Raw genomic sequence first — 20,424 nt, 5'->3', positions numbered from 1 at the left:
GTATTTACAGCAGTGTATATTGGATATCCAATTAGTGCTTGTTATTGCTTAAGTGCTGTTAAAATGCTGATAATCTTGTTTTGCCAATTAAGATACATGCATATCTCAGTGTGGAATCTAGGTACCATTTATAGAATACAGGGGATAATGTGAGTTATCTTACTCCAGAATTCTGTTTCATCAGTTCTTCCCCTAGTTTCCTTAGTTTCTTACCCTGATTATCCCTTTTTACAGGGTACAAAACACATTTTGACACTCACTTTTGGCAGTTCTTCTGCAGTGGAACCTGGTTTTGGTGGTTAGTGCTTTGGTAGGCCTGCTATTCAAGCCTCTGAAGCACACTTTTCTAAAGGATCTAACTCTAAAGACTGTGGTCATGATTTGTTATTCTGAATTTCTGATCTGCAGGCTTCGAACTGGGCAGAGCCATATCTATGCTTTTGGTATCTCTTTGCACAGTCCTGTTCTTGCTGAAGGTCATTTCTTCATTTCATGCAAATCAGGTGGTATTGCTTCAGGCCTTCATGGCTAGGGACTTTTTAGATTTGTCTGGGAAGCTCCATAAGCTGGAGGTACAGTTTGTAGAGTCCTGCATTTTCTGGATGTGACTAACCCTTTCCATAGACTTTGTGGTGTTTCAAGGCCCATACAAAGGGGAGGTGCCTTCAAAGTCTTCTATTGTAAGGTGGATTAAAGCTGTCATTGAGTCGCTTACATTTTTTGTTGTACGACTGTGCTGCTTGGCCTGTGGGCTCATTCAACACAGGCATAATGACCTCCTTGGATAAGGCTCTGATGGTGACTGCGGAAGACATATGATGGTGATCATTCCTTTATGAAACATTACAAGATTGATGTCCTGGCCGCAGAGCTATGACTGAAGGAGCCTTGTGTGGTATGACATACAAGATATACTGTTTTTGTACCTCACGTTTTTTTCTGGACTGGTCTAGTAGGGTGAAAACAAAGGTGAAATGTATTCATATCTGCCTGTTTCTGCTCTGGACAACTTCGGCCTTGGGGGACTGCTCTTTCTCATCAGCTTAGTGGCATATAACCCAAAGAGCTATAATTTATTCAGCAGTGGTTCCCTACTGGATGTTTGATTTGATGAATGTGTAAGTTGCATACAGAAGGTTTCATTAGTGTTCCAGCCCTTATGCTGGTGATGTCACTAGAAGTCTGTGGATTTTCTGTCTCCATCTGCTGGTAGGGGGACACAACTCATCATCTGGGTTGGTCTAGTAGGATTCAAGGAAAGGAAATTAACAGGTATTAATAAATTGAATAACTGGTTTAAATTTTCATTCTCATTTGTTACAGTAAGTGTGTGACCCTAGCTCTTTCTGAAGGTTTGTTATCCCTCTGCTGCTTTGTGGTACTTCTTGTGCAGTAGGGTTTTGCCTATTTTGAGTGTTTGCATTGCATGTATTTTGTATCATTATCCACTATTAATTGGGCTTTGTTAGATGAGTTATGAGTTTAAGAATAAGACTGAGGAGGTTATTGGAACATAATTTATTAGACTAGCCTCAAAAAGTAATAGTTCAAAATTATTTCAGTTCTTAAAATAATTCATAATTAAAATGAAATTTCTTTATTTGCAGGTTTTGAAAGTATTTTAGAAGGGCTTTATGGACCAGGATTACGTAGAGACCTCAGTTTATTTGACGGTATGTGTATTTACTTTCTTGAATGCTTAGTTTGAAATGTATATATTTTTTTAAACAAAGGACAGTTTAACAAAGAATATAATATTTTGTAATCTTGCAATTAAAGGAAAAAAGAAAGCTAAACCAGTCTAAATTCAGTGCATAATTAAAAAGAAATGCAAACTATTGTATAGGCAAGAAATAATAGAAGAAAACGGGCAAGAGCATAGAAATAGCAATTCCTGGAAATGATGTTGATAAAGGTTTTAAGGAAAAAGCAAGCATGTCCTTTTCTGGGAGCTACTGCAGATAAAAGTGAGGACTCACAATTTTATTGCTTATTGGGTCCCTTTTACTAAGCCACACTAGTAAATGGGCTTAGTGCATCCTAATGTGGGTCTTTCCTGCTCTCTAAGCTAATTTCCAGCATGGCCGTAAAAGAGGCATTTTTCTAGTTGCGTTTCTGGCTATGTGCTAATGTTGATGTATACACAGAAGAAACCAGTCTCCGCAAAATACACAATATGTGGCAAAACAGCGAAGATGACACAAGGATGAGCGGACAATATTCTAATCAGTGAAAACAGTTTATTGTAGACTTGTAAAAAAGCCCCGTTTCTCAAAAAAATGAAACTGGCACTAGCAAGGCTATCGTGTAATGGCCGATTGTTTTTAAGGCTCTCGTCAAAGCGGTTTCTTCTCTCTCCCCTGCCCTCCCCTCCATTTGCAGCGATCCTCCTCTGCCCTGCCCTCCTCTCCGTGTCATGCGATTCTCCTCTGCCCTCCTCTCCATCTGAGCGGCGGCAGGCAGACTGGGCTTGCGTCGCCTCCAGCGTTCCCTATGTGTCCCGCTCTCCTCTGATGTCATTTCGTCTTTACGCGAGGGCAGGACAATGAGAGGTTACGGGAATGCTGGAGGCGAGCTGACGTCACCAAGATGTTATGAACCCAGCCAGCCAGAGAACCTTGAGGTACAAATTATTATATAGGTTATTCTGGACTCTACACAGTGGATGACCTTATTTGAAATATGTGAGACTCCTGATGCAGGCCTATCCAGCAGAAACACAACTGTGTCGAGTCCAGAATAATCTCTGTTTGCACTGATTAGAATGTTGTCCACTCATCCCTGTGTCATCTTTGCTGTTTTGCCACATATTGAGGCATATTTTCAAAGCACTTTGGGAGGCTAAGTTCCATAGGTTTCTATGGAACTTTGGGAGGCTAAGTGCTTTGAAAATGAGCTTGATTGTGTACTAATAGTGTGTGGTTTTATTTAAAAAAAAAAAAAAAATAATAATAATAATAATGCGGGAGCACTTATCCTCTCCTATGTAGGAGGCACTAAGGGTACCCTCGTTATGGACATGCTAACCAGTTAGCGCCAGTGATGTCGGTGCGTTAGCTGAATAGCACTTCAGTTCTCGGCGCCTGACCTATCCAATCCCCCCCCCCCCCCCCCCCCCCCCCCCAAAAAAAAAAAACAAAACACACAGATATCTAAACTAACTCAGAATTGTTTTTACTGTTTCCTGCATTAGGCCATTTTTCCTTTATTAAGCGTTTATTAGTGCTTGACGCAGCTTAGTAAAAGGTTCCCTATAATAAGCTTGGACGGTTTCTAGATAGTATCTTACATACCGCATGCATTTCAGTTAAATTTCTTAAAAAAAAAAATTCCCTCCCCCCCCATTCCGGTTGTCAGTTTTAGTTGTCATTTGCCCATCATTTCTTTGAAGACAAATAGGTTCTTGGTTGACAAGCAGGATGACATGGCTGCACAAGTGTGTGATGTCATTTTAAAAGTACAGACACTAAGGACCTCTTTTTACTAAACTGTGTTAGTGATTCCCGGTGTGGCAAATATATTCGAACCGTGTTGTATTTGCCACACGGGAATCGCTACTGTGGTTTAGTAAAAAGGGGCCCTAAATTAGCTTTTGAGTTCTCGTGTTTTATTTATTTTTTTGTCCATGCTTGTTCTTGAATGCAGTTACCAATTCTCGCATACTGTATTACAACAGGAAAGTTTGCCTTGATTTAAAATATTTTTTTCAACCTGGTGATGGCCTGTGATCCTTCCCTTTTCTCTTTTCTTGGTGGTAGATGTCAAAAAGTTGTAATGGTGCACCTGTAGGTGGAAAATGCTCATCATAGATGCTCTCACCATCTGTTATAAGTACCTCGGGCCAGACCATAATCTGCACTGCTCCACTGTGCATAGATGTCTCCAAGGTCTTGACATTACAGGGCTCCCAAAATAATAAGAAAACTTTATTTATAATCCGCTATATCTATAAAAGTCTAAGCAGGGAACAAATCACATACAAAATATAAAAGGACAGAACAATAAAAAATTATTTCTTTACACAACAAACTATACAAAAATTACTGTAGTCTTCCTTATTGGATACAGAGAAACATAGGAAAGAAAGGGACAGTTTTAGTAATCCAGCTGTTGATGAAAATTCGGGCCAATCTGCCCCAAAGAGCAAATCCTCTCCCCCCCCCCCCCCAGGAATCGTGGGAGAGGAAGTTGATAATGTGGCTGACAAAGGGCTGAGGATCAGGGGAGCCAGGGTTCTGTTTCTGATTCCGACACTCCTTGTAACATTAGGCAGGTCACTTTATTCCATTGCTTTAGATACCCACTTAGATTGTAAGGTCGTCAGAATAGGGACATAGTGTATCTAAATACTTACCACTACTGTGTAGCACTATGTAGGTCCAGTAGCACTATGAAAATAAGTATTGTTATTACAAAATGGCATCAGGAAGATGACACTGGCAAGACAAGGACTGACCCCATTGTACAAGTTTTGGTGAAAGGGTCTTCAGTTCTGAAATGACATTTGCTGTATGATGGTCTCAGATACCCAAATAAATTTGGTGCAGTTAGCCTCATATGTGCCAAAAACAGAATTGGCATAACTGAGACCATTAGTGCAGAAGTCCTGATAACAGCATATCCCCTCCTTTTGTACTTCCCTTTCTATCCTGTTGATCCTGTTTTCTATCCTGATCTCTTAGTTTCTCTAGTTTTTTAGTATATAAACCCATCTAGATGTAATTTGCGATGGGCAGGATAGTAAACCCTCAAACTTGAAGCTTGATACTTAAAAAATATTCTTAGTCCAACAGGAGGAGGATTTTTTTAAATTATTATTTTTAAACTAGGTCTGCCATGTAGCCCCCTTCTGAAGAACTGGCTCCACTAAGGTGCCGACGATTAAAAGTAAATGTGGGTGCTAGAGGCCCTTGGTGCCGTACTAGTGCCTTTATTTACCAGTGCAGAATGATCAGAGGGGTGTAGTGCAGCAAGCAACAAGTGCGCCAGACCTTAGCACAGATAGCATGTAAATGTAGTCAAGCTTATATAAATGAAGTAATTTTGTATTCCTCCCCAATGATCTGAAAAGAGCGCCCAAAACAAAGGTGTCTTACGAGCGTAAAAAATAACGCCGGGTCTGAGCAGGCGTTAGGGTGTAGGAAGAGAGGATTTCCCATATTCACATTTCTTTCAGTAAAATCTACCAGTTTTGATTTGCTTTTGGAAGCAGAAGGAAAGCCCGTACAAGCCCTTGAGCACTGCTTGTAAGAAACAGCAGACCCAAATGTGAAGCACCCATTGGCATTCTTGTCCTGTGTCTAAATTTAAAGCGACCATTCTTAAAAAAACAAAGCACAGATTGGAGTCTACTTGCATCTAAACATAAGCATCCAGAAAAAAAATTAAAATGCTTTTTTCCTTGTCATCAAGCAGATGAATCCATTACGAGTGGGTTGTGTCCATCAACCAGCAGGGGGAGATAGCACTGAAAAACCATAGTGCCTCATGGCCAGCTAGCTCCATCTCCCTCTTCAATATACTCTATCTCCCCAGCAGGGTGGTTGCAGCTTGTTCAAGCTCCTTCAGAAAATCTGCCTGGGGTGGCTCCTGTGCTTTTGCCAGTTGTAGCAGGGGTGTTGTGGCTGGTGGTGCCCACTTTAAAGGCAAATAGGTTAGCCCTTTCCCTGTCTTACCCGGCCCCCGATGTGGAAGTAGACAAATAGGCAAGCTCTGTGTCCCTGTCTTTGCCCACGCTGTGGATGCAGGCACATAGGTTCGCCCTTTCCCTGCCTTTCCCACGCTACTGATCCTCTGGAGTTGGAAATTTGCCTCTTTCGCTGTAGCCTCAAACTTTCCTCAAGGCGTTAAAAAAAAAAAAAAAAAAAAAAAAAGTCGCATCGTGCTTTGGCGCTGCGATCCCAGAAAAGAGGTTTTCTTCTGATTGTGCAGCGTGACCGGAGCTTGGGGACTCGGTCTGGTGAGGTAAGAGCAATTTGTAGCTCCTCCGGGGAGGGCCCGCGTTCAGGACGATTTTGGCGCTAATCCACCATTTTGAATTTCCGCCGCTTTCGGTGATGGCTGCTGAGAAAGTAAAGCGCTGTTAGGTTTGTGGCAAGCGCAAATGTGCAGCGGGGCTCTGTAAGGCGTGCTTTCAGACGGTAGAGCCGGCCCGAGCATGGCGAGCGATGTTCCTTCCCGCTCTGTGGAGCTGGCAGCGGGTGCCATTTTGGAACAGCATGGCGTGACCCCTGCTGAGGCGGAGAGGTTTGAGCCTGGAGTGGCGCCTTGTGTAGAGGCTAATAAAAGATCTGTTTCCCCCGGACTTGGAACCGGGAGGCCAGGGTGAGCCATTTTCCCCTGAATTTGTTTTATTGCTGCATAATGCATACATGTTAAAAAGAGCTCTTCCGCAGGGGTTCTCTGCGGCCCTGCTTTCAGTATCCCCTCCAGTGGAGTCTGGCCTTGGATTACCGTCAGGCGCGTTTTCCCCTGACAGATGGCTGCAAGACAAGCGCAGAAGGGTGGTGCACCCCCTTCCCCCACCCCCCTTTGGTCGGGATGTGAGGACTCTGAGGGGTCTGGCAGGCCTTCGTGGTCTGGAGAGCCAGAAGAAGGTGCAGGATTGCCACCGGATCCAGATGATCCTTCCGCGGTGAGGATTTTCCACCGCGATGAGCTGTCAGCACTTATTACTGATGCCTTGCAGGTCCTCTCTATACAAGACCCTGGGAGTACTGAGACCTCCTCTGGTAATCTGAGGATGGCAAGTACTAAGAAGCCTGCTCGAGCCTTTCCTTTGCATGACTCCATCCAAGAGCTTATCACGGCTCAATGGGCTGACCCCGAGGGACCTTTGAAAGTCGCCAGGGCTATGGGGTAATTATACCCTCTAAGTGAGGAGCATTTGGCGTGCCTAGCATTGCCTAAAGTGGATGCCCTAGTCACGGCTGTGACAAAGAAAACTACCCTCCCAGTGGAAGGAGGAGTTGCCCTGAAGTACATGCAGGACTGTCGCCTGGAGGCAGCTATAAAACGGTCCTTTGAAATTTCAGGCCTATCCTTACGGGCATCTGCATGCAGCTGCTACGCTGCCCGAGCCTGCCTCGCTTGGTTACAACAGACAGTGGAACAGCCCGGAGATGGAGCGGAGCCCCTTACGGAGGTGCCACCACGGATGGAGTCGGCCTTGTCATTTTTGGCTGGTGCCCTTTATGATCTGGTCAGAGCTTCGACTAAACAGATGGCTGTAGTGGTGGTGGCTCGCCGCCTTCTGTGGCTACAGCATTGGGCAGCTGACATGGCCTCTAAGCAAAGGTTGGTGAAGTTGCCCTTTCAAGGCCTTCTCCTGTTTGGTGAGGAGTTGGAGAAAATTGTGAAAGGCCTGGGGGATGCCAAACCCCAGCGCTTACCTGAGGATAGGCCGCGGCCTTCTTCCAAGGGTCAGGCGGTTCCCTCCTCTTACAGACCTTACTTCCGTGAAGCTAGAAGGTACCGCCCGGGGCGTTCTGCTGGGTTCACTTCGCGTGCCCGTTTTCAGCAGAGGAACTCCTTTCGCTCGGACAAACGTTCTGCAGCAGCAGGCTCAAGACCTGGAGTTCATGGGCGACCCTCTCAATGATGGTGCGCCGGCCCCCTCCTCGATTCCTGTGATAGGAGGACGACTTTCCTTCTTTCTCGAGGAGTGGGCCAAGATTACCTCAGATCAGTGGGTCTTGGACCTGACCAGAGAAGGCTACAGAATAGAATTCAATGCCCCGATAAGAGACGTGCTTGTGGAGTCCCGATGCGGTTCTGCTGCCAAACGGGTGGCGATAGAGGAGACCTTGCAAGACTTGATTCATATTGGGGCGGTTTCCCCCGTGCCTCCTGACGAATGCGGCTCTGGCCATTACTCCATTTACTTCGTGGTGTCATGAAAAGGAGGGTCTTTTCGGCCTATCCTAGACTTAAAACAAGTCAACAAGTCTCTGAACGTTCGGCATTTTCACATGGAAACCCTGCGCTCTGTCATAGTGGTGGTACAGCCAGGAGAGTTTCTCACGTCTCTGGACCTGAAAGAAGCTTACTTGCACATCCCAATTTGGCCCCTGCACCAGAGGTTTCTGCGTTTTGCTGTGATGGGAAAACATTTCCAGTTTCGGGCCTTGCCTTTTGGCCTTGCCACAGCTCCCTGAACCTTTTCCAAGGTAATGGTGGTAGTAGCAGCTTTTCTCAGGCGAGAAGGTATCCGGGTTCACCCGTACCTCGACGACTGGCTCATCAGAGTAGACTCTACAGAAAAGAGTCATCAGGTTACAGCCAGAGTGGTCTCAGTACTGCAATCTCTGGGCTGGGTCGTCAATATAGCCAAAAGTCACCTGACCCTCTTTCAATCTCTAGAATATTTGGGAGTCCGGTTCGACACAGCCTCGGGGATGGCCTTCCTCCCCGAGCAAAGGCTGTGCAAGCTTCAGAACCAGGTCCGTCTGCTCCTGAGGATGCCTCGCCCACGAGCTTGGGACATTGTCCAGCTGTTGGGGTCGATGATGGCCACTATGGAACTAGTGCCTTGGGCGAGAGCACACCTGAGACCTCTGCAGTGCTCCATGCTTCAACGGTGGTCTCCAATATCTCAGGATTATCAATGCAGACTCGCATTGCTCCCTGCGGTCCGGCTCAGTATGAAGTGGTGGCTCTCAGCATGCTGCAGCGAGGAATGCCGCTAGCGCTCCCCGATTGGTGCCTGGTGGTAACAGATGCCAGCCTGAAGGGCTGGGGTGCACATTGCCGAGGAAGGCATGCCCAGGGTCTTTGGACACCCGAGGAATCAGAGTGGTCCATCAATCGCTTGGAGTTGAAAGCGATTTTCCAGGCGCTTCTGGCCTTTCAATTGACCCTGGAAGGATTGGCTGTCAGAGTTCTGTCGGACAACATGACAGCAGTGGCCTACATAAATCGCCAAGGAGGCACTCAGTGCATAGCACTAGCGTGCAGATTTGCCACTGGGCTGAGCTTCATCTGCAGTTTCTGTCAGCAGCTCATATTGCAGGTCAGAGCAACGTGCAAGCCGATTATCTGAGCAGGAATCAAATCGACCCAGCGGAAAGGGAACTTGCAGATGGAAGTATTCCTGAAGATATGTGCCAAATGGGGAAAGCCCGTAATGGATCTTATGGCATCAAGCACAAATGCCAAAGTCCTTTGCTTCTACAGCAGACGGAGAGATCCTCGCTCGGCAGGGTTGGATGCCTTGGCTCAACCCTGGCCTCAGGGCCTCCTGTATGTGTTCCCTCCTTGGCCCTTGATAGGGCGAGTACTCCTGCGGATTCGGCTACACCAAGGAGAGGTGGTTCTCATTGCCCCGGATTGGCCCAGGAGGCCGTGGTATGCGGACCTCCGGCAGATGCTGGTAGAGGATCCCCTGCCTTTACCTCTGGTACCGAACCTGTTGTCACAGGGCCCTGTGACCATGGAGGACGCCTGCCGCTTTGGTCTTATGGCATGGCTATTGAGAGGGCGCAATTGAGAGACAAGGGATATTCCAGTAAAGTCATTTCCACTCTCCTTCAGGCCCGCAAGCGTTCCACTTCCGTGGCTTATGCCAGGATTTGGCGCCAATTTGAGGCTTGGTGTGCTTCTAAAGCGATCACACCCATGCGGGCTTCTGTCTCGCCGATACTTGACTTTTTGCAAGATGGTTTACAAAAAGGCTTGGCCTATAATTCCCTGCGTGTTCAAGTGGCAGCCTTAGCATGTTTTCGAGGGAAGGTCTCTGCCTGCTTGCCCGAATGTGACACGGTTTCTTAGAGGGGTGCTTCGGCTCCATCCTCCCGTGCGGCTCCGTGTCCGGCCTGGAACCTGGGGCTGGTTTTAAAGGCCCTTCAGTGTTCGCCCTTCGAGCCGCTTAGGCGAGCTTCTGAGAAGGATGTGACCTTAAAGACGGTTGTTTTGGTGGCCGTGACATTGGCGAGACGGGTATCTGAGCTCCAGGCGCTGTCCTGTCGAGACCCATTTCTGCAATTCTCAGAGTCCGGAGTAATGGTACGTACGGTGCTTTCCTTCATGCCTAAGGTGGTTTCAGCATTTCACCTAAACCAGCCTATTTTCCTGCCCTCCTTTTCTAGAGGAGTTTCCAGAAGCCTATGGGCAGTTGCACATTCTGGATGTGCGAAGGGCTCTGTTGCAATATCTGCGCATGTCAAATGCCTTCAGGACATCTGACCATTTTTTTGTTCTTTTGTCAGGTCCGCGCAGAGGGTCTCCAGCTTTTAAGGCCACTATAGCTCGTTGGCTCAAAGAAGCTATCTTTTCAGCATATCTGCTATCTGGTCGGCCTCCGCCTGAAGCCTTTAAGGCACATTCCACAAGAGCGATTTCCTCTTCTTGGGCTGAAACTGGAGCACTCTCTCTTCAAGAGATACTGTATGTAGTGCAGCCGCTTGGGCTTCTAAGCTCTCGTTTGCCCGACATTACAGGCTGGATGTGGCTGCCAGGAGAGACGCGCATTTTGGAGCACAAGTGCTCTCGCGTGGTGTGGCTTGTTCCCACCCTATGTAGGGATTGCTTTGATACATCCCACTCATAATGGATTCATCTGCTTGATGACAAGGAAGGGAAAATTAGGTTCTTACCTTGGTAATTTTCTTTCCTTTAGTCATAGCAGATGAATCCATGAGCCCTCCCTCTATGGTTCATTATGCTAATTTTATGTTCAGTTTTTCCTGTAGATATGTTCCCTCATTGGGAGAAGTTGGAAAACAGTCTTCAGGATTTCTGTTCAGTTACATGAGGATGAGTTCATTCCCTTCTTTGACTTATAGCTCCAGTTTTGGGGCGTTCATCCACTGTGAGGAATTTTCATGTTATTATGCTTTGCGGTGTAACACTGCTTTGGAAGCTTCAAATACTGAAGAGGCAGATGGCGCTAGCTGGCCATGAGGCACTATGGTTTTTCAGTGCTCTCTATCTCCCCCTGCTGGTTGGACACAACCCACTCGTAATGGATTCATCTGCTATGACTAAAGGAAAGAAAATTACCAAGGTAAGAACCTAATTTTCCCATTTTGGCTGCAGAAAACAGACACCAATGTGTGCTTCATGTTCAGGTTTTACCAGTCAAATGCGCACAGAAGCTGAGCTTACCTGCTGAACTCTTCTGCACATGCGCCAAGCACAATCCTCCTGCTGAACTCCCTAATGCTTAAAGCTATGAGTGCGTCTATATTTGCATCTCAGCTTTCAGCATTAGGGCATAGTTCTGTGCTGTTATGGCGCTATTCAGATTAGCGACGGAGCTTTGATCATCTGCCCATAAATGCCAGTGATGAATTCTGAGTGGGCCTTCAATGTGCTTCTATGGCAACCAAATACCTTTTAGCTATTTAAAATGCAGATGCTTTGAGTTTGAGGACCTACTATTTGGTCTGCAGTCAAGCTTTGGGAAGGTTTGTAGTTTTAGGTAATTCTCTTATGCCTTTTGGAGCTTCTACTGTCGCAGTGAATAACATTACATTCCTTGTCACTTGCAGCAGATGAATCCAGGAACTAGTAGGTTAAGTCCGCCTACCAGCTGGAGGAAATAGAGATAAACTAAAGGCAGTGATGTCAGACGGCCAGCTCCTTCCTCAGTTAGTATGTCTCTATCTCAGCAGGTGGTGGACAGCTTTTTCTTCAGCTCCTGGGCCCAAGGCCTCTGAGGGTGCTCCTGGGTCGGTGGCCAGTTTGAGCTGGGGGTGGCGGACTGTTGCTGTCCACTTTGGCAGCCTACACAGTTGCTGGGTCCCTGCTGCACCTCAAATTCTCTCTGAACAGGCTTTTGCTGTTCCTTTCCTTCCCTGTTTCTGTGTCCTCACTAAAAACAAAACAAAACAAAACCCATAGAATTTGTTTAAAAGAGAAACAGAGAAGCACAGGGAAGTGTGTTTTTGCTGAGAGCAGGTTTGTGTTACTGCTGTCCAAGTCCTGTTTTCTGTTGCCTGCTTGTCTGAGTCTGCCTTGAAGTGGAGTCGAAGAGTTTTTTTTTTCTTCGGCTCAGCTGTCAGTTCCCGCGCTTTCCCAGTCCAGGGTAAGTTCTGCTGGGTTCCTGTTCGGGGGCAGACGATGGCAGCAGAGGCAGTAAAACGCTGTTGCTGATGCGGGAAACGGTGTTCGGCGGCGAGCCTTTGCAGCACAGGGTGTGCTGATTTGGCGGGATTCGACGGAGCGGTACCCCCCCCCCCCCCCCGAGAGCATGCTTTCCCGCCCGGAGCCTGGCGATTCTCGCGCCATTTTGCAATCAGCCGCGGAGCTGGCTCCGGTAGCGGTTTTGGGCAACGCTTCTTCTCCACTGGTAGGGGAGTTGGGGGCCCGTCAGGCACTGTGGGCAGTGGTGCAGGTGCCATGACTGCGACCTCCTCCGTTGGGGGGAGGGGTTTTCGTCAGAGTTTATTTTGCTACTCCATCAGGCATTTTTGTTGAAAAGGGCCTTGCCCCCCCCCCCCCCCCCCACAAGGCTGCGACAGCTTCGGCCTTTGATTCTCTCAGGGGTTCTGGGGGTAACCAAGAGATTTTGGGTTTTTCCCCAGAGGATTTGTCCTCCCTTAAAAAGCCTAGGCTTTCTGTGGGGTCTGAGGAGGGGTCTTGCATACGGTTGCCTGCAGCTTCCTCCGTGGTGGCTCTCTCGGAGCAGACGGGGGTAGAGGACGTGGAGGACGGTGTCCTCAGTGACCGACCAGAGGACTCTTCCACCATGAAGATTTTCCATAAGGAGGAGTTGGCCTCCTTTATCTCTCAGGCGCTGGAAGCCCTGAATATAGAGGACCCTGAGGTTGCGGCTTCTCAGGCAGTCAACCCCAAGATGGCTAGTACCAGACGACCTTCTAAGGCCTTCCGGTACATGAAGCTATTGAAGAGTTGATTTCGGCCTAGTGAGCGGATTCGGATGGGCGGCTGAAAGTAGCCAGGGCTATGGCCAGGCTGTATCCGGTTTCAGCGGACCGTTCAGAGCAGTTTGCTCTACCTAGGGTGGATGCCCTGGTGACGGCGGTCACTAAGAAGACTACTCTTCTCGTGGAAGGTGGTGTGGCACTTAAGGATATGCAAGACAGACGGCTAGAGGCCTCTTTAAAACTTGCTTTTGAGGTGGCCGCTTTGACACTTTAAGCTTCTGTTTGTAGTTCTTATGTGGCTAGAACTTGTCTCAGTTGGCTACATTCTGTCATGGATTCGATTTTGGAGTCTGATATATGCCAGGAACTCCTCAGATGTCGCTGATGGATATTGGGCTGGCTTACTTGGTGGATGCCTTGTATGATTTGGTCTGGGCTTCGGCCAAACTCATAGCCTTGACCATTTCCTCTCGGCATCTTCTGTGGTCTTCTGTGGTTGGGCCACAGATATGGCCTCTAAGCAATGGTTCATTAAATTGCCTTTCCGAGGGAAATTGCGTTTTAGGGAAGACCTAGAAAGGAGCCTCGAGGTCATGTTTCAGAGAGACGCGCCGGTATCGCCCGGGGCGGTCCAACGCAGCCTTTCAGCGTCCTCGATTTGGGCAGTGTTCTGCCTTTCGCAACGAGAAGCGTCCGGCTGGACCCCCCTCTCGTCAGGGGGCTCCTTCTCAGGCCTCCCAATGATAGGGCGTAGGTCCACTCGGGAGGAGAGCAAGATCGGTGGTCAGCTTTCTCTGTTTCTTCCAGAGTGAGCCAGAATTACTTCGGACCAGTGGGTCTTCGATGTGGTTAGAGAAGGTTACAAGCTAGAATTCTTCTCTCCCGTCACAGACTCTTTTCTGGAGTCCCGCTATGTATCGCAGGCCAAGAGGACAGCGGTTCTGCAGTGTTAGCCCCTATCCTTAGCAGGTCTCGCAATCGTGCCTGTTCCTCCTCTCGAAAGGCGCACAGGTCGGTACTCCCATCTTCTTTGTGGTTCCAAAGAAGGGAGGGGCTTTTCGGCCTATTCTCGATCTCAGAAAAGTAAACCAGTTTTTGCGGGTTCGTCACTTCCGCATGGCGACATTAAGGGCAGTGTTGCTGCTGTTCAACCAGGCGAGTTTTTGACTGCTCTCGATTTGAGGGAAGCTTACTTGCACATTCCCATTTGGCAGCCCCATCAGAGATTTCTCAGATTTGCGGTGCTGGGTAAATACTTCCAGTTTCGGGCCCTTCCTTTCGGAATGGCCACTGCTCCACTCACTTTTTCCAAGGTCATGATTGTGGTGGCGGAGCTCTTGCGGAAGGAGGGAATTCGAGTACATCCATATCTTGACAACTGGCTGATTTAGGTGACGACAGCAGAGGAGAGTCGAGTGGTCATCGACTGAGTGATTGCGGTGTTGCAATCCTTAGGTTGGGTGGTCAATATGGACAAGTCATCTGGTTCCTCACTTTGGTTATTGGAAAAGTAATGGAAGCGATGCTGAAGGATAGGATAGTGAATTTCCTGGAAGCCAATAAGTTGCAAGATCCAAGACAACATGGTTTAACCAGAGGGAAATTGTGCCAAACGAATCTCATTGAATTCTTTGGGTAACTGGAGAATTGAATCATCGACGTGCTATAGACGTAATCTACTTAGATTTTAGCAAAGCTTTTGACACGGTTCCCCACAAGAGGCTCTTAAATAAACTCGATGGGCTGAAGATAGGTCCCGAAGTGGTGAACTGGATTAGGAACTGGTTGACGGACAGACGACAGAGGGTGGTGGTAAATGGAGTTCGCTTGGAGGAGGGAAAGGTGAGTAGTGGAGTGCCTCAGGGATCGGTTTTGGTGCAGATTCTGTTCAGTATATTTGTGAGTGACATTGCCGAAGGGTTAGAAGGTAAAGTTTGCCTATTTGCGGATGATACTAAGATTTGCAACAGAGTGGACACCCGGGAGGGAGTGGAAAGCATGAAAAAGGATCTGAGGAAGCTAGAAGAATGGTCTAAGGTTTGGCAATTAAAATTCAATGCAAAGAAATGCAAAGTGATGCACTTAGGAAGTAGAAACCCATGAGAGACGTATGTGTTAGACGGTGAGAGTCTGATAGGTACTGAGGGGGAGAGGGATCTTGGGGTGATAGTATCCGAGGATATGAAGGCGACAAAACAGTGTGACAAGGCGGTGGCCGTAGTGAGAAGGTTGCTAGGCTGTATAGAGAGAGGTGTGATCAGCAGAAGAAAGGAAGTGTTGATGCCCCTGTACAAGTCGTTGGTGAGGCCCCACCTGGAGTATTGTGTTCAGTTTTGGAGGCCGTACCTTGCGAAGGATGTTAAAAAAAAAAAAAAAAAAAAAAAAAAAAAAAATGGAAGCGGTGCAAAGAAAAGCTACGAGAATGGTACGGGATTTGTGTTCCAAGACGTATGAAGAGAGACTTCCATATCATCATGCTGATCAATCCATAGACTGGTGGGTTGTGTCCATCTACCAGCAGGTGGAGATAGAGAGCAAAGCTTTTGCCTCCCTATATGTGGTCATGTGCTGCCGGAAACTCCCCAGTATGTTCTCTATCTCAGCAGGTGGTGGTCACACACAGCAGCAGCTCTGGCTAGGTCTCCAAGCCTAATTTTTAGGTTTTGTTGAGTACCTGGGGTTGAGGGCTCTTCTTGAGCAAGTGCAAACCTGGTGGCGCCAGGTCCCTCCTTTTCTCCCCCCTCCCGCTGGCTCCGTTAAAAAAAAAAAAATTTTGGACGTCCTTAAGGGCGTTTATTTTGACGTTTATTTAAACGTTTATTGCAGCTACTCACTGGGACACCAGGTCGTTACAGCTCGGAGCGAGAAGCAGGTAATTTTACCTTTTTATAGCGGGCAGGGGGTTCCCCGATCGATCTCCACGTGGCCTATGGCGTCGGAGGGCGAGGGCGCGAAGAATCGCTCCCCGGACCGCGTGTGCGCTTTTAGCGGGGATGCGGGGGGTCTTAAAGTCTGATTCGCCCTTGTTGGGTGTCAGTTCGGAGGCCGGTCAGTGTCCCGGGTCTTCCTCCGGTGCGGCGGTTTTTCCCGCCATAAACGCCCATCCCCCGCTGCTCGCCTCCGCCATCTTGGCCGGCCACTCTGCTCGGACGGCTTCTTCTTGGGCCGCCCTTGAGTTGGGAGACGTTAATGCCTTGGCCGCCCTTGATTTGGGCGACGGCAAAAAAAGCGGCTAAAGTTAAGCGCCGTTCTTCCCGCGCGGCTCCTTCGCGGAGTGTCGCGCCGGACGCCATCTTGGATGCGCAGCATGTTTCTCCCCCGCTCTTGCGAGCGCCGGTTTGAGGGTGCGTCTAGGGCTGTGGCCCAGGCTGCTGAAGTGCACAGAGTGCGGCAAAGCTGTAGACTGGGTGATTGCTCTTTTGAGCTCCCTGGGGTGGATCATCAACTGGGAGAAAAGCCAGCTGCGCCCGACTCAGTCCCTGGAGTATCTGGGAGTTCGATTCGACACCCAAGTGGGCAGAGTGTTCCTGCCGGACAATCGGATTGTCAAACTTCAGGCTCAGGTGGACCAGTTCCTAGTAGCCTCTCCTCTTCCGGCTTGGGACTATGTGCAGCTGTTGGGCTCTATGACGGCCACGATGGAAGTAGTGCCCTGGGCCAGGGCTCATATGAGACCACTACAACACTCTCTGCTGCAGCGCTGGACTCCGGTGTCGGAGGATTATACTGTGCACCTTCCCTTGGACCCAGCAGTGCGCAAGGCGCTGAGCTGGTGGCTGAAGACAGACAAGTTGTCTGCAGGGATGCCTCTTGTGACCCCGGAGTGGATTGTCGTCACGACGGACGCCTCTTTGACGGGCTGGGGAGCCCACTGCATGGGAAGGACAGCGCAGGGGCTCTGGTCTCCTGCAGAGGCAAAGTGGTCTATCAACCTCCTGGAACTCAGAGCCATTCGGTTGGCGCTTTTGGAGTTCCTCCTGGTACTGGCGTTGAAGCCAGTACGGGTCCTGTCGGACAATGCCACAGCTGTGGCCTATGTCAACCGCCAGGGAGGTACCAAGAGCGCCCCTCTAGCCAAGGAAGCCATGAATCTATGCCAGTGGGCGGAAGCGAGCCTAGAACAGCTGTCAGCGGCCCACATTGCCGGAGTCATGAATGTCAAGGCGGACTTTCTCAGTCGCCATACCTTGGATCCCGGAGAGTGGCAGTTATCGGCTCAGGCGTTCTTGGACATCACGAAGCGCTGGGGCCAGCCGAGCCTAGATCTGGTGGCGTCATCGGCCAATTGCCAAGTGCCGCGCTTTTTCAGCAGAGGACGGGACCCTCGATCTCTGGGAGTAGATGCTCTTCTCCAACAGTGGCCGACACAAGAGCTTCTCTGTGTTCCCGCCCTGGCCCATGTTGGGCAGGGTGCTAGACCGGGTTGCAAAGCATCCGGGCCGGATAATCCTGGTGGGTCCAGACTGGCCCAGACGTCCCTGGTATGCGGACTTGATCAGGCTCTCAGTGGACGACCCTCTGCGGCTGCCAGTGGAGCAGGGCCTGTTGCATCAGGGTCCCGTGGTGATGGAGGATCCCTCCCCCTTTGGTCTTACGGCCTGGCTATTGAGCGGCAGCGTCTGAGGAAGAAGGGCTTCTCAGACAAGGTCATCGCCACTATGCTGAGAGCGAGGAAGCGCTCTACTTCTACTGCTTACGCCAGGGTTTGGCGTACCTTTGCAGCGTGGTGTGAAGCAGGCTCACTTTCTCCCTTCACTGCTCCAATTTCTTCAGTGCTGGCGTTCCTGCAAGAAGGTCTGGAGAAAGGCCTGTCGCTCAGTTCCCTTAAAGTCCAGGTAGCGGCTCTGGCTTGCTTCAGGGGCCGCCTGAATGGTGCTTCCCTGGCTTTGCAGCCAGATGTGGTACGTTTTCTCAAGGGAGTTAATCACCTGCGCCCTCCTCTGCGCTCAGTGGTGCCTGCGTGGAATCTCAACCTGGTGCTAAGAGCCTTGCAGAAGCCGCCTTTTGAACCCTTGTCGAGGGCATCTCTGAAAGACCTGACGTTGAAAGCAGTCTTTTTGGTGGCTATCACTTCAGCCAGAAGAGTTTCCGAGCTCCAGGCACTCTCATGTCGAGAGCCTTTTCTGCAGTTCACTGAGGCAGGAGTGACTATTCGTACAGTGCCTTCCTTCCTGCCCAAGATTGTTTCTCGCTTCCATGTGAATCAGCAGCTCTGTCTCCCTTCCTTTCGTAGGGAGGACTACCCAGAGGAATACTCTGCTCTCAAATATCTGGATGTGAGACGAGTCATCATCAGATACTTGGAAGTGACCAATGATTTCCGGAAATCGGATCATCTGTTTGTCCTGTTTGCAGGTCCTCGTAAGGGTCTGCAGGCTGCTAAGCCTACAGTGGCAAGATGGGTCAAGGAAGCCATTGCAGCGGCTTATGTGGCCGCGGGGAAGGTGCCGCCTATCCAGCTGAAGGCTCACTCCACTAGAGCTCAGGCGGCCTCGATGGCAGAGGCCGGGTCCGTCTCCTTGGAAGAGATTTGCAAGGCGGCAACTTGGGCATCGGCCCATACCTTCTCCAGGCATTACCGCTTGACTGTGGCTGCTCGGGCGGAGGCCCGGTTTGGAGCTTCAGTGTTGCGGTCAGGGATTTCAATGTCCCGCCCTGGGTGAGTACTGCTTCGGTACATCCCACCAGTCTATGGATTGATCAACATGATGATATGGAAGGTAAAATTATGTATCATACCTGATAATTTTCTTTCCATTAATCATAGCTGATCAATCCATAGCCCCTCCCAGATATCTGTACTGTTTATATTCTGGTTGCATTTCAGGTTCAAGTTTAGTCTTCAGTTCCTGTTCAGGAGGACTTCGTTTTCAAGTTTTTTCAGTTGGATTCTTCAAGAGTTGAGACGAGTTTGTGTTACAGTGAGCTGCTGCATTCCTCTCCCCTCCGTTTTACGGGGCTGGATTGAGACATAAATTCTGCCGGCGCTCCCTCCCGCTTCGTGCGGCTGTAGGGCAGCTTTGTACCCCTCCCGCTTCGGCGGTGTTAGGGTCAGTCAGCTCCTCCCGCGGTTGCAGGATAAGCCAGATCCCCCCGCATCGGCGGGGTGGTGTCCCTCCCCCGCTCCGCGGGGATGAGCTGGACGGATTCCCCTCCCCCACTTGTGTGGGGATGAGCTGGGTTAATTCCCCTCCCCCATTTCGGCGGTGGTGAGCTGGGCAGAGTGTCCCTTTGTGGGTGTAATTCTCTAAGTGCTGAGTCCTGCGGATGGAGCTTGGATATCGACATACTGAGGAGTTTCCGGCAGCACATGACCACATATAGGGAGGCAAAAGCTTTGCTCTCTATCTCCACCTGCTGGTAGATGGACACAACCCACCAGTCTATGGATTGATCTGCTATGATTAATGGAAAGAAAATTATCAGGTATGATACATAATTTTACCTTGCTGACCTGAACATGTATACTCTGGAGGAACAGGGGTGATATGATACAGATGTTCAAATATTTGAAAGGTATTAATCTGCAAACAAATCTTTTCCAGAGATGAGAAGGTGGTAGAACGAGAGGACATGAAATAAGATTGAAGGGGGGCAGACTCAGGAAAGATGTCAGGAAGTTTTTTTTCACAGAGAGGGTGGTGGATGCTTGGAATGCCCTCCCGCGGGAGGTGGTGGAGATGAAAACGGTAACGGAATTCAAACGTGTGGGATATGCATAAAGGAATCCTGTGCAAAAGGAATGGATCCTCAGAAGCTTAGCCGAAATTAGGTGGCGGAGCAGGTGGGGGGAAGAGGGGTTGGTGGTTGGGAGGCGGGAAATACTGCTGGGCAGACTTGTACGGTCTGTGCCCTGAATAAGGCAGGTACAAATCAAGGTAAGGTATACACATATGGGTTTGTCTTGTTGGGCAGACTGGATGGACCGTGCAGGTCTTTTTCTGCCGTCATCTACTATGTTACTACTTAGTCTGGAGTATCTTGGAGTGCAATTCGATAAGAAACGGGGGAAGGTGTTTCTCCCCAAGGGGCGAAGGATCAAATTGCTTTCTCAGGTACGGACCTTATTGAGTCATCATGCTCCCCGAGTGTGGGACTATGTTCAGCTCCTCGGTTCCATGATGGTGACCTTGGAGGTCATTCCATGGGCAAGGGTTCACATGCGGCCTCTTCAGAATTTCCTTTTGAGCAGATGGTCGCTGACGTCGCTGGATTATCAACGACTCCTTCCTTGATCGAGCCAGGCCAGGGACAGTCTCGCTTGGTGGCTCCGGTCAGCCATTTTGCAGAAGGGTGTTTCTCTGGCGTCTCCCAATTGGGTGGTAGTGGTGACGGATGCCAGGCTTGCGGGCTGGGGAGCCCATTGTCTTCATCGAGTAGCCCAGGGATCGTGGACACCTCTCGAAGCGACTTGGCCGAAAAATCGTCTGGAGTTGCGAGCAGTTGTGAATGCGCTGCGGAGTTTTCAGGACCTTCTGAAGGGGCAGGCGGTTCGTGTATTTTCGGACAACACCACGACAGTGGCCTACATTAATCGGTAGGGGGGCACTCGCATTCTTCCCTTGGCAGTGGAAGCGTCTCGTCTTCTAGTATGGGC

The 20,424-nt window shown here is 49.3% G+C and overlaps 1 protein-coding gene across 2 annotated transcripts in view; it reads left to right on the top strand.

Annotated features, from left to right (window-relative positions):
* The first annotated feature begins 1,619 nt into the window (after nucleotides 1–1,619).
* LCORL (ligand dependent nuclear receptor corepressor like) overlaps nucleotides 1,620–20,424 on the top strand; it is a 286,137-nt gene continuing 267,332 nt past the window's right edge. For both annotated transcript variants that reach the window (XM_030191226.1, XM_030191230.1), the window contains exon 1: nucleotides 1,620–1,673. The gene's annotated coding sequence lies outside the window, so the exon portion shown is untranslated. The remainder of the gene's footprint in view (nucleotides 1,674–20,424) is intronic.

The sequence above is a fragment of the Microcaecilia unicolor genome, chromosome 2, assembly GCF_901765095.1.
Source record: "Microcaecilia unicolor chromosome 2, aMicUni1.1, whole genome shotgun sequence".
NCBI lineage: Eukaryota > Metazoa > Chordata > Amphibia > Gymnophiona > Siphonopidae > Microcaecilia > Microcaecilia unicolor.
Note: the sequence above shows the minus strand (reverse complement) of the source record. Positions and strands in the feature narration are given on the sequence as shown.